The following is a 13,898-nucleotide window of genomic DNA, read 5'->3' on the forward strand; positions in this document are numbered from 1 at the left end:
AACACCTCACCAGGGAGGCGTCCAGGAGGCATCCTTACCAGATGCCCGAGCCACCTCAACTGGCTCCTCTCGACGTGGAGGAGCAGCGGCTCTACTCTGAGTCCCTCCCGGATGACCGAGCTTCTCACCCTATCTCTAAGGGAGAGCCCAGCCACCCTGCGGAGGAAGCCCATTTCGGCCGCTTGTACCCATGATCTCGTTCTTTCGGTCATGACCCAAAGCTCATGACCATAGATGAGGGTGGGAACGTAGATTGACCGGTAAATCGAGAGCTTCGCTTTTTGACTCAGCTCTCTCTTCACCACGACGGACCGGTACAGCGCCCGCTTCACACTAGACGCTGCCCCAATCCGCCTGTCGATCTCCCGCTCCCTTCTTCCCTCATTTGTGAACAAGATCCCCAGATACTTAAACTCCTCCACTTGAGGCAGGACGACCCCCCTGACCCGGAGAAGGCACTCTAACCTTTTCCGGCTCAAGACCAGGGCCTCGGATTTGGAGGCACTGAGCCTCATCCCGGCCGCTTCACACTCGGCTGCGAATCGCTCTAGTGAGAGCTGCAGATCACGTTCCGATGAAGCCAACAGGACCACATCATTTGCAAAAAGCAGGGATGCGATCCTAAGGCCACCAAAACGGATCCCCTCAACACCTCGGCTGCACATAGAAATTCTGTCCATAAAAGTAATGAACAGAATCGGTGACAAAGGGCAGCCTTGGCGGAGTCCAACTCTCACCGGAAACGAGCCCGACTTACTGCCGGCAATGCGGACCAGACTCTGACACCGGTCATACAAGGACCTGACAGCCCATATCAAAGGGCCCGGTACCCAATACTCCCGGAGTACCCCCCACAGGGCCTCCCGAGGGACACGGTCGAACGCCTCCTCCAAGTCCACAAAACACATGTAGACTGGTTGGGCGAACTCCCATGCACCCTCCAGGACCCTGCTGAGGGTGTAGAGCTGGTACAGTGTTCCACGACCAGGAACTAACTTTGAATTGAATCTATAATAATTTGTCTTACAAGAAGAGTTCACGCGCTTCAGTGTGAAATAAGAAAACATCGACTCGCATGATGGTTGGATGCTAGATGTTGACCATAAACTTAGTCAGAAAGTCTGGAAAACAGCTAAGTAAGCATTTATACTTCCATAAACAGGAACATGCTCACATTCTGCAGACATGAGTCACGAAAAGTTGGAAGCACCTCAAAGTTAAAAAAAAAAAAAAGGGGGAGCAGATTTTACAAAAAGTTCTTTTTTTCTGATGTTTATGTTTTTATTTCCATAGTACTAAAGCAAAAATAAGATTTTCAGTATCTGAGCTTGGAAAAGGAAAACATTATGTAATGTGAGGAGGTTATATTGGATCCGCTGAAAGGAAAGAAATCAGGATGTGACGCTTTTGGCTGCTCTTGGCGGGAGAGGAAGCGAGTTTCCCGCGCGTTTTGTTATTTTTTTAACCCTTCAGAGGTGAGGCGAGAGGAAGGAGTGCTCCCTCATTCCCCATCCTCCTCCACTGGTTTCCTCTCTCCTTCCTTCCTTCCCTGATCGCCCCCTTGCCTCTTACCTTCCCTCCCCCTCCCCTTCTTCCCCTCTTCCCTCCCATCCTGCAGCTGTCTCTGTGTCGCCACATGTTGGAGGACAGAGCACTGCTCTGTGAATACGCACTGGTGGAAACACAAAGACCAGTTTACCCCTGGACTTTAGCACTGAAACTGAACGACACCCTCTATAAAGATTTATTCTGTCAAAAGAATGTGATTTGTGCCAGTGCAGAGTCGGAAAATACGCTCTTCTTTTGATAGATGTCACACAATAAAAAATAATTAAGGGGGAAGGGAAAGGAATAAAAACCTCAGCCCCTCACGGTCCTCCGCAGAATCAAGCATCAAATATCCTGCTCTGATTAAGAATGAACACATGCTGTCCTCATGCTTGTATCCTTTCCAGGACTCTTCAGATCCTACCAAACACTCTGAAGTTACCAAACTTCAAGCCCCGTTTCCATAAAGTATGTTTTCGTTTATCATTTCAGCTGAGAGGAATGCGTCCCATCAGGCTCAGATAATAAGGAGGCCAGACAGGCAGAGGAGCAAGGAAGAGCGTCGAAGCACCGAAGCCTGAACGTTGCTACGGCTAACGCTACCCTGATTTAAAGAGACACAGTAATGTGCTGGCTGCTGGCTCAGTCGAATCGCAAGAGATGGAGCTGTAGCAATGTGGACCAAGAGCACAATGCGTCCTTTGAATGCTGAAAACTCTTTTTTAGTCTCTTGATCTGAAAAGACCCTTCTCTCTTCTGTCTCTCCCCGCGTCTCCTTTGCCAAGTGCTCTCTGGGCCTGTTTTCTCAGCTGGGAGGATGGAAGTCAGACAGGGGGAATATAGAAGGGGGGAGGCTTTGGGCAGACAGGAATGAAGCAAGGAATGATAAGCTGAAGGATGAAGAAAGGGGCGAATTTAGACAACTAAATAGACAGGTTTAACTGCTTCATTGATAAGTGGCAAGAGGAGAGCGGAACTACATCCAAAAGCAATAAAATCATGTGAACTAGTCAAGGAATCATGAATAAAGCAGAGTTGTACCATATATATTTGTGTTTTCAGGAGATTAAGAACCCTCCATCTGGTGTAGAGTGGTCTGAGGGCGTCCCTCACCCCCACCTTGCTCCCAACACACATAAAACAACAACATGCCAGCATAACCCCAAACCTACCACACGCATCATACACCCCCCCATATAAGCAGCCCACAGCTTTCACACAAATGCAGCTACCACACACCCCCCCACAGCAGCATGCACCATCTAATCCACTGCCTCCTCCACCGCTGCTGTTGTCATAGTTACGGAAAATTCCAGATTTCAGATGCGGGAATTAGCAGGAAGCTGCGAGGAAGCTGTCAACTTAAACGTGTGACAAAGAACGAAGAAGCCTTAAAGCGTGGTGGGCGGTTGGAGGGGGGGTGGGGGGTAGGTTGTGTTCATGTGAACGATTTGGCATCAAAGATTAGATGTTCTGCAACATATACTACATGCTGCACATGCCAGGGCTTTAGCTGAGAAAGCAACTGTGTGCTAAAGTGTTAGCGTGTGCATGCTACCAAAGGTCTGTGAACACCAGGCCCCTCAGACATGGAGGCACTGACACAGGCGCATGTCGACAGCTCCACGCCATGCTGACAGGTGCTGCTGCGGAAATGGTGCAGCTGTTGCCTGGATATTTCAAGCTAATAACCCCAGACCATCAAACAGCTCTCCATTTCCCCTCCCCGCCCCTCAGCTCTGAGCCAGCACACCCCAGCCTGGAGTCAGAAAGAAGAAGACTCAGACTGGGAGCCCGTCATTTCACACACTGTTTGTTTAAAAACAAACCAAAAACTGTTCTTCCATTGCCATTTTAAAAATGACTGCTATGCCTAAAAAAAAAAAAAAGATGTTTCACTCCACAGAGTTTAAAAAACGGACACATTAGTTCATCACAAAGGACAAAGACATTGGTAGATTTGCTTTAAAATGTTTACTTGTATGTCGTCATATGAGCTTCATCAAAGGAAAAGACAGCAAAGAGATAGGTCAGACGACCTGAAATTAAAATTCATTTACCCGCTGGAGTAAGATCACAGTTTATTAATTTAAAAATACAATTGAAGAATAAATAAACAAATCATTGGCATTGGTCGTTATAGAGTCCTGAAATAAGAACCTTCGAAAGTTTGTGACACAAGACACAAAATCATGTTTGCATCTGTTCATTTAAAAATCATTTAAGGGTTAAAAACGACATGCAATGGATAAAAGCGAGTTATGAAAGATAAATGGAAAAAAAATATGCTCTTTAAAAAGCTACAATGCAACATATAAAGTATATAATTTTGTCTTCTTTAAAAAAAAAAAAAAAGTAGTTCACAGTTGTTAAAAACAATGACTTCAAGCGGACTTTGAAGTCAAGGTCAGTTTTATGTATGTTCCTTGAAAAGACCCTTCTCTCTTCTGTCTCTCCCCGATTTTACCAGATCTGGTAAGATCTTGGTTACTCTCGTAATTAAACAAAATTCCTGTAGCATGGCCCTAATCCTCCATCATACAGAAGGGTTGATTCATATAAAAGTCACTTTTTGAAAATATTTGATGTTATTTGTAATTTTTTTTTTTAGAAAATAAAGCAAGAAAAAAAGCATTAAAATCTGGAATGAAAAAAAAAGCGATTTTATTCTTAAGCCACAACGCTCAGCCCTACTCAGGCCCTGTCCATAATACTGCAACTATATTTCACCTGATGGATAGTGAATGCTACTTTCACCCATTTCATTTGCATTGAATTAAAATGAAGACATACACCTTTTCTCTCAGGCTCAGTTTTGCCTGTGTGGCAGCAGACAGAAATGTCAAACATCTGTGGAATGAACAGATTTCCAGCCACATCGTAAATCCTCAGTGAAGATGACTTGTACTAGCAGTCAGACACACAACAGGAAGTCATGAGAAAGTCACATACTTGTTAAACGCTGGGGGATAACAATCTGGATTTTAAGACATGAACTTAACCGAGGGGAACGTGGGAATATTTCAGGGGCTGCAGCTCATGTTCTGACAGTGATTTGAAATTCAGCGGTGTGGACGAGTCGCGAGGGACTCTGCTGAAGGCTGAGAGCTCGGGGACAGGTGCTAAACTCATCAACAGGACGAGTGCAGTCTGCAGGAAGTGAACTCAAACGTGAGAATGCATATAAAAATGCAAAAATGCTGAAAAAAAGGACGGACTCTATAAACCCAGATCCGAGATGCAAACCAGTAAACCTGAGCCTTTAGATCCAGTACAGTCAAATCTGTTCACTCTTATTTGGAAACCTGCATGAATCATCAATCTCTTGTTTGCATCGCTGTGTTTATCTTGTAGGGAAAACAGCCCTTTAAGATGATTAATTATAAACACTGCAGAATGGTTTAAGGGAAAATGAGGAGATCTGAGTGGAAAAAGCAGCTCCAGTGCCCCAGTTTACTGTTCTCATGGTACGCCGCCTCTCCCTCCCTCCACCTCTCTCTCTTTGTTCTCTCCCTCCCTTCTTGCTTTCTTTACTCTGCATTTTTGTCAGCGCACAAATCTCATTTGCTTCATAAAATCCTTTTATTTTATCCCCTCTTATTACGTTTTCCTGCTTCCACTCCCTTGCCTGTCTTTTGTTAAGCCAAATAACAGAGACCCCTGCTCCAGATAGCAGCGTGGTCTGGCAGTCTGTCTTGCTGACCCCACCGTCCATTCCTCCCTCCTTTCCTACTCTTCCAGTGACCCCTCTGCATTTGTGTCCGAGGAGCCAGTGGACATCATCGCAGTGTGCCGCACTCGTCTGTCTGTGTCCATAAAGATCAAATATTCATGTGTCCACTTCTTGCGGCGGCGTCTCGCCAGGCAACGGCAGATGAAGTTGGCTGGCGAAAGACTCAGTTTCCATGGCAACCCCCGCCATCCATTTCCATCCCTTCTCTCTCTCGCCTTTGTTGGGCAGCACAGGGAGGGGCGACAGATACCTCCCTGGAAACAGGTCGCGAGCAGACGAGGGACGTTGGCATCGCAGAGAGTAGATCACCAGGAAATGATGGGACTGCATGTCTTCTGGTTGTTTTGTTTTTTTTTTGTCTTCCTCCTTTTCGTCGCCTCTTTGTCTCCCCTCTACACTGCCTGCCCCCGTCTCACCCACCCACCCAGCACGTATAAAGCAGCAGCTCTGCAGCGAGACTGTAAGCTGCTTACTATAATGCAGCTAAACAAAGACTTGTAGCATGTCTTGTTCCCCCCACCTCTCCCCACCTCTCTCTCTGAGTGTCTGAACAAATTGGACCAGAATGCAGCATTCATCCTCTTCTTTGCACTGAGGTGTAACTTCCTTAAGAGAAATTTTAAAAAATCAAATGGAGCTCTTGACCCATCTCTCCTTTATGTTACCAGCACAAAGTGATTCAGAGTGAAAACACCTCCAGCTGGAACTGCCTGAAAATCTCACTTTAGCTGTTGGTCTCTTGCCTGATCTTTTCTTCTCATCACTTCCAATTTGTCATATATTCTGCCTGACTGAGCATCGCTGCCCAGTTTTTATTGTCCTTTGTTAGAGACCACCAGCCCTTTTTGAGCTGCAGTGATATTATCACATCTATGTGTGTGTGTGTGGTTTTTTTTTATGTGGATCACTTCCAGTTGTGTATATTACGCACTCGTCTTTTGTTTTTACTCATTCCTCTGCCACCACCTGAGCCTCCGTCTTACCAGGTAGTTGAGCAGAGCCTCTTAAAGGTATATGAAATAAATTCATATATGAAACAGACACAGAAAACGTTAAATCCACTAGAACAAAGGTGAAGGGAAATAAAACTAGAGGAAACCCAAACACACAGGAAAAGGTGCGAGAACAGAGGAGACAAAGAAAATACTCATGTTTGACAGCAGCATGTGAGTGTAACCATGGCAACAAAGCAAAAGAGTGACATCATTTTTGTTCTCAGAGTGCTTTGGTATTGTCTTTGGCTTTTTTTTTTTTGTGGAGTCTTACTTTACCATCAGCACTTCGATTCATGTCAGAAGGAGAGGACATTTATTTATCTTAATTTTTCTTAAAATTTTTTAAATGTATTTTGAAGCCTAACCCTATCATCAATTGGAATGTATGTGCAATTGAATTGAAATTATTATTTTTTCATAAATTGCCTTGAGATGACATTTTTTTATATTAATAAGCTGAATGACTAGTATTTTCTCAGACATGAAAAAGTACAGAAACTAATATTTCTGCTCCCAAGGTCACTTTTTGAATCCAAATCTTGGGTCCAGAAACCTAGAATACAGAGTTATTGTTCTGGCCTGTGGTCTCCTCCCTGCTGGACGGCCCTAGAAGCCTGCCTGACCTCTCCTCACCATATCTCTAATGCTGATCTTTTGGAGGAAGCTCTTTTCAGTCGCTTGGATCTTGGACCTCCTTCTCTTAAGCTACGATCCAATTCTCATGACCATATTTGAGGATCTGAATGTCGATAGACCACTAAATCAAGAGCTTTTATTTTTGCCTCAACTTTGTGCTTCCTGTGACGATCAAAGCATCGCCTGCGAAGCTGCAGATGAGGCCCAGATCAGCCTATTCATCTCCTGCTGGATCCCACTACGACCCATTAGTCACTATTTTAATTAGTCGCAAATTATGAGATCATTTATTTTAGGTCTGCTTTAATAAACAATACCATCAAAGAATAACAAGCTAAAATTCAGCACAAAGTTAACAGACTCTGTCGTTTTGACAAAACTTGAGTTCACTTTACCTGAAGAACATTTATCTGTGAGCATTTAGTCTCCCAATAACAAAAATACGCTAATTTAAGGTCAAGAAATGTTCTTGTAATGACGTGGTCAAAGTTTAAAGAGACAGCATAAAAAACGGTTCAAGAAAATAATCCGTGTTCATCTTTAGGATTGCGAACACGAATGTGTCATTTAAGGTTTTTCCTTTCTTTTTTTTTTAACCTTGAAATGTCACTGTGGATGCAGTCCTCTTTTAAGTGCTGACCGTCCTTAAATGCAGACATTCCTACAAGTCGTGTGTCTGCACCACAGATACACCACACCCAGAAACTCACTGCACCCCGAGGAAATCAGACTGCCGCAGACTCTGCTGATGTAGGTCAATTGACTGACATCTCCCTGACCTCCGTTGATGTGTGTGGATGTAAAGGGTGCAAGAGGGGCCGGGCAGGCATACCAACACACGGCTACAAATATTGTAAATGAATTCAAAAGCTCTTTACTTTTATGATCTCTACCACAGTGTAATCAAAATTTAACCCTCTGTGGCACAGCGTACCATGTGACCGGGCCTGCAAGCACAAACATGCAGCACATGAAAGAAAGATCTCTTCATGTGGGTCAAAGTGTCGGACTCTTGTGACTTCAGCCTGACTGCTGGAGGAGACACAATAGCTTCAGGGGGATTTCCACATGAATTTTAGCATCATGTCAACTTTGTCCCATCGTGTTTTTCTCTCAGGTGCCGTCACCTTCTCTGCCCTAAATTGTGATTGGTTCCCCTGAAGGCAAAAACGTATCTACTACAAAATCTACAACTATTATTACTGTCTGTGCTTAAACGGAAATATTTTCAGCTACACAATGTCTGCACACTTTCTGTCTGAGAGTTTCCGTTCAGACACTTGCTGATAAATATCAAATAATAAGAAGTAGGTGGATTGCTTTGGAGTTGAGTCTAAAGGATCACATCTACCCAACACCAGTAACACAGAGGCAACATTAAAGCCGGGGTACGTAACTAATCAGAGTCAGGTGGAAGGTCGTAGTGCTGTCAATCATCCTTGTGTAGGCACTGCTAGATGGAGAAAGAAGTTACCGTGTTTAGGAAAACCATTTATCCACAGTTATTGGTGAGTTAAAAAAATTTTCCCATAGCGAGTCTCATACTGTCACAACATAGTGACAGTTTTAACAAATATGTACAAAACCTTTTTTTAAATAAAAGTTACATGTCCCAGTTTTGAAAGGCCAGTAATATGTATTTTCCAAGCACATTGTGGATTTTTATAGCACAATCAAGTAACAATGTTACCTTGAGTTGCTATAAAAATGCTGTGGATACCAAACATAGCCTAAAAGAAATTTGGCAGCTAGAAATTAAGCCTGTCTCTTTAAAAAGCTTCTGTTCTTTCTGACACTTCACCTTCAAGAAGTCATCACAACAATGTTTCCCATGGTGCCCACACTATTTGTTTGGTACACATGTAAAGGTTTTATAGGGATCACTGGTAGCCTGTGTGATTGTGAGAAGATCAAAGGGTAGTAAAAAGTAGACTATGTGGCTCTGTAACCTCTGGTGTGTAACCTCTGTTTGCATCAGCCTTCAATGCAACCTGCAAACCGGATGGACGCTCCCCTACCCTCAGTTCTTGCTCTTGTAATGATTTAAACCTTCAGTGAGAAGGTGTTCCGTTAATATGTGGCATGATATCTGGGAAGATACTAAAAAAAATTGAGATGATTGGTATTTTGAAGGAGCACATCAAAAATCGAGGCATGCTGGAGGTAAAATAAAAATAGCATGTGATATTTCCCATAGTTTCATCATGCCAGTGAAGATCTACTTCCTCCTTTATTTAACCAGTAAGCATCAGAGAAAATAATCTATGGATGACGAGACAGGGAAAAAAAAAAAAAGGAGAGACTAGAGGTTAACCTATTAAAAAAAAATAAATGTTTCTCTCTGGATATCATTGTGTAATAAAATACAGCAAACTTCACAAGAAAAAATCAGAAAATATAATCCGTCTGGTACTGTTTGTAATTAGCCTCAACATGAGAGAGACCTATCAGAATGATATTGAAGTGCCATGATGGACGTCGGCACTAAGGGATGGTAGTATTGACCTGTGCGACTAACTGAAATTGTTTTCCAAAGTTGCTTTGCCAGTTTATTCATCGCTTGTACTTTTTGCAAGTCGAGCTAATTTATCTTCGAACGTGACACACCTGGTTGGGGCTCCTAGATGACGGTATTTACAAAAGTTGGAAATAGCTAGCTTAGAAACCGACCCATTCCTCGACCCTCCAGAGGAAGGTCGAGGTAATTATCGATTATCGGTAATCGATAATTACCGATTTGATAATCATGTGGTTAATTTTCCTGAATTAACCACATGATTTATGTCACTTTGTCATAAACAGCGTTTCTCCTTACACCGCAGCCTTAAAAACGTACAGAAGACCAGACGCTAACCAATTTCTTCCACATATGCCAGGCTACAACATGGTTACTGATAGGCAATTCGCCACAATGCAATACTTGACATCTTTCTAATCATAGTTACTTGTAGCGCATATTAATGTTTAAGTTCTTACCTTTTAAAATGTGTTTAAAGCTGCAAATCCGCGGTTAAACCGAGGGTTGACAAGTCATTATTTTTGACGGTTACTATCCACCGCCGCCATATCTTTCCTCATTAGTTCTACAATAAAATGACAAGTTTGGTTTTCACCCATGTTTGTTCGTGCAGCTGACCGCGCAGCATCCTATAACCATTTTTTCAAAAGTGAAATCAGCTAGCTAAAATCGTTATTGGGCTACTACGTGTGTGTGTGTTTTTGACAGTCATTACAACTTAAGTTTCTTTTTTTGTCTGTTTTTTACGTCCGTCATGGTGCAGCGGAAAAAGTTTCGAAGAGCGTGACGTCACGTGCAAAGGGTCAATACATCAATATGTATTTTTTACATTTTTTATTCTGCCACCTTGCTATACTTTCGGAACTGTTAATATAACTGCAAAATTACTTAGCCTTTTATTTAAAAAAAGATAAAAAAATAAAATAGAAAAAAAGGCATCGAGTGGACAATAGAATAAATATTAAAATGTTTCTAATTAGTTGAATCAGACACTCCAAGAATAAATCAAAAATCAACTTATCTAAAAATGTTTTAGACATGCAGCTTATATTTGTAGAGTTTGATTTTTCAACCAAATTTTTTCATAAACAACCAATACAACTAATCCAACATGGAAATGAAATGAAAGAGATAAAGTGAAACAATGTTCTTCAGGAACTGCTGGTCCAAAAATAATAGCTCTTTAGCCTCACGTGGTTACAGGTCATATTTTGTCTCGATTTCTGTACAGAAAACATCGTGGTGGTCTCTCTCCTTCAGAAATACAGAACATCCTTTACAAATCTCACATCTGCTCTTCAATGGCATTTAATGCTGGTGGATGTCTTCAGGTCTGAGGTACGCTTTACTACACACACATGCACACATCAAAGGCCTCTTCCCAACATGATGTCAGTTGCAGATGTTTGTGCCGACAGGCAGGATGAGCTGAATGTTTTCTCAGCAGAAATATTTTTGTTTCAGGGAAAGAGCCATGCGAGCAATGAGGAAACAAAGGACAAAGACATGGAAATTAAATGACAAGCAGAAAAATTTGTTTTAAAAGGGCCACGCAATTAGAGAAAATGTTCATATTTATAGAAATAGTTGAAGCAGCTCAACAACTATAAATGAACTGAGATGGACAGATTCCTGCACGAGTCGGAGAGATGATTTCTGGACTTGAATCCTGTTGCTTCAGGGTGACGACCGGTCGCCACGAGATCATGGAGATGTCACTCACAGGTGCGGCGGCACAGCCAATCGGTTGACACCGCTCTTCCCATTTTAATTAACTGTTAATTGTGTGTCACATGGAGGATGTTCTACAAACAGCCGAGTAATCTGATCATGTTGAAATCATAAAGCTATAACGACTGATGCAGGAGGACTGAATGGAAAAGATTAAGACGCAGTGGCACTTGAAGGCAAATTCAATGAAACAACAAATCTACTCATTCGTATTCATATAATTCAGTTTATTTATGTAGCGGAAAGCTATATGGTGACAACTTTTCCAGATGTGTAAAGAGCTGGGATAAGGATAGACATACACTGATGCATGCAAACGATGTACTAAGAACAAACCTTCTTAGCTTCATTAGTAGTCAGTAAAAGTCAGTATTGTTGGAGTTTAAATGCCACTCCGGTGTATATTTCTCCCCTCAAGCAGCAGGAATGCTGAACGACGTCCAGCTTAAGCTACACAGTTCTTAGAAACAGACAGAGAGAAAGAACCACTGAGGGGGTTTTACAGCCAAGTTAAAGATAAACTAAACATTTACTTCAGAGCCCCTGGCATGGTGACGCCAATGGCAGCCAAAAAAAATCCAAAGTGGTTGAAGAGAAATCTGACTGATGGGAGTTTGGTCTAGTTAGAAAAGAGGAGCTATAAGAGACGAGATGACGCAGAGCATAAAACATCACATGTTCTGTTTATGTAAATTCATTGTTTTCCCCACAGCTGAGGTCGTAGCTCTTCCAGCGCTCTCTCTCTCTCTCTCCCTCCCTCTCTCCTCCAGGAAGGGTGGCAGATATGCGCCGAGATTCACTTTGCTACCTGGAGACCGACAGCCTCGCTGCTCAGCCAATCAGAGGCTGTGAAAAACAGCCTCCTGCTCCTCCATTGGTCCCCTGATCCCCGGAGTTCATTCCTCTATCAATGCCTTGTCATTGTGTCGTCTGGCACTGCCAAAGCCAATTATACTGCCCCCTTTTCTTCTATTCGGAGCCCTTTTCTCTCGTAGACCCCCTTCACACTTTTAACACCATGAACACACACACACACACACACACAGAAACTGACACATGCATACCAATCTCCTCTAGCTCCTCAGAATGTCATGATGGAGTCTGGGAATCAGGAGGACCTGAAACTCATAGTAATGAGACTTCTACATATAGATCGCTGGTAACCCTCATATCTGAAAACTATTAGAATAAATAATAATGGAGCTGCAATATAAATACGTTAAGTATTTTAAGTTTTTCTCCCTAGTTTTTTTCCTCAGTACCATCTTACACCTGTTACCTATATTTGTCTCGTTTATGCTGCAAGACCATCTGGTTTAAAGAAAAAAAAAAAAAAGAAAAATAGGATGCCCTGTGAAAGTCTAGCATATTTGAACATATGAATATTAATACTTTTGACAAAACTAATAACAAAAGAATAAAATCTTAAAACAAAAACAAAAAATTTCCCAGACTACTGACCTCTGGTTCTAATTAGAAAGTGAAAATACAGTTCAGGCTTTCAAATTTGTAGCAATCAAGACCATTTATAGATTTTATTGTAAGACAAGGCTGTAAAACAAAGCCATGGATCAGCTGTATGTTTCTGGGAGACGTCTAAAAGTGAAGTGGCATGAAGCTTTGGTGCCACACCCGTTACTCTCCAACATGTTGGGGAAAACCCTGACGGGAGCTCAAAAAGACATACAAAGTTCTTAAAAGGGTCGTTTTAGGATTAACTCTTGCAGAAACTGGCTGATGCTGCTGAGGAAGGACTTATGTCAAGTGGAGGCGGCACACATTCAACAAAAAAATCTATTAACTTACTGAAATTGTTAAATGCACATTAAATAGCTTGCAGTCAGATTCATGAGTAATTTCAGTTGTTCAAAGTAAAAAAAAAAATTAAAAAAAACGTTTTAAAAATTGATTTTATAACTTCGCTACTTTCAACATCACCGCTGCCAACCTAAGCTCAAATATCTGACTTTAACGAACCATATGAACCGTCATAAAATATACAAAGGGTACAATCCTTATATTAAACATCAAAAGCATATTTCCATCAAAAACTGTCCACGTTATCTTAAATGAGGATCAAGACTAAAAATATTCATCTACATGCATGTTCTGATAATCAGCAAGTATGACAAAGAAACCCTAAAAATAAGGAATTTATTAAATATCATCTTAAAATGGTCTTTAGTGTTGGGCCAGAACGATTTCTGCCCTCTGGCGTTCATGTTTGCGAGCCAAGCGGAAGGTCATAAAGGATTAAAGGAAGCTGTGGTTTTTCTGGTGGCGTTAACTGGTCCTGCTAATTGGGTGAAAGGAAGCTTCGGGTCCCTGAAGAATGCAAGGGAGAGACATGAGAGCGCGAGTCGACGTCTCCAGGATGTTTACTCTAACGGCTTTGAAACGCACAACTCCTTTCGCACGAGACTGGCACAGCAGGTTGCAAAAAACTGCATAAAAACGTGCGCTGTTGAAGAATGCTTCTAAAATTATTACTGCCGTGAGTGTAAAATGGGTCATTCCTAAAATGACAAATTCTAGGTTTAACAAGAGTTTTGTGGTTTTAAGTCCCTCTGACGGGACTCGCATCTATCCATAAACATGGAGCTCTGCTCCGTTTTCTCTGTAAATTTACAGCCTAGTAAACATCAGCGAAGCGAGTCGGGCTTCGCCAAGATAGCAGAATTTACAGTCTTGTCTGAAAAAGCCTGTCAAAGAAGGTAACACTGAATTCAGTTTTTCT

The sequence above is a fragment of the Poecilia reticulata genome, chromosome 10 (genome assembly GCF_904066995.2).
Source record: "Poecilia reticulata chromosome 10, P_reticulata-male-v2, whole genome shotgun sequence".
NCBI lineage: Eukaryota > Metazoa > Chordata > Actinopteri > Cyprinodontiformes > Poeciliidae > Poecilia > Poecilia reticulata.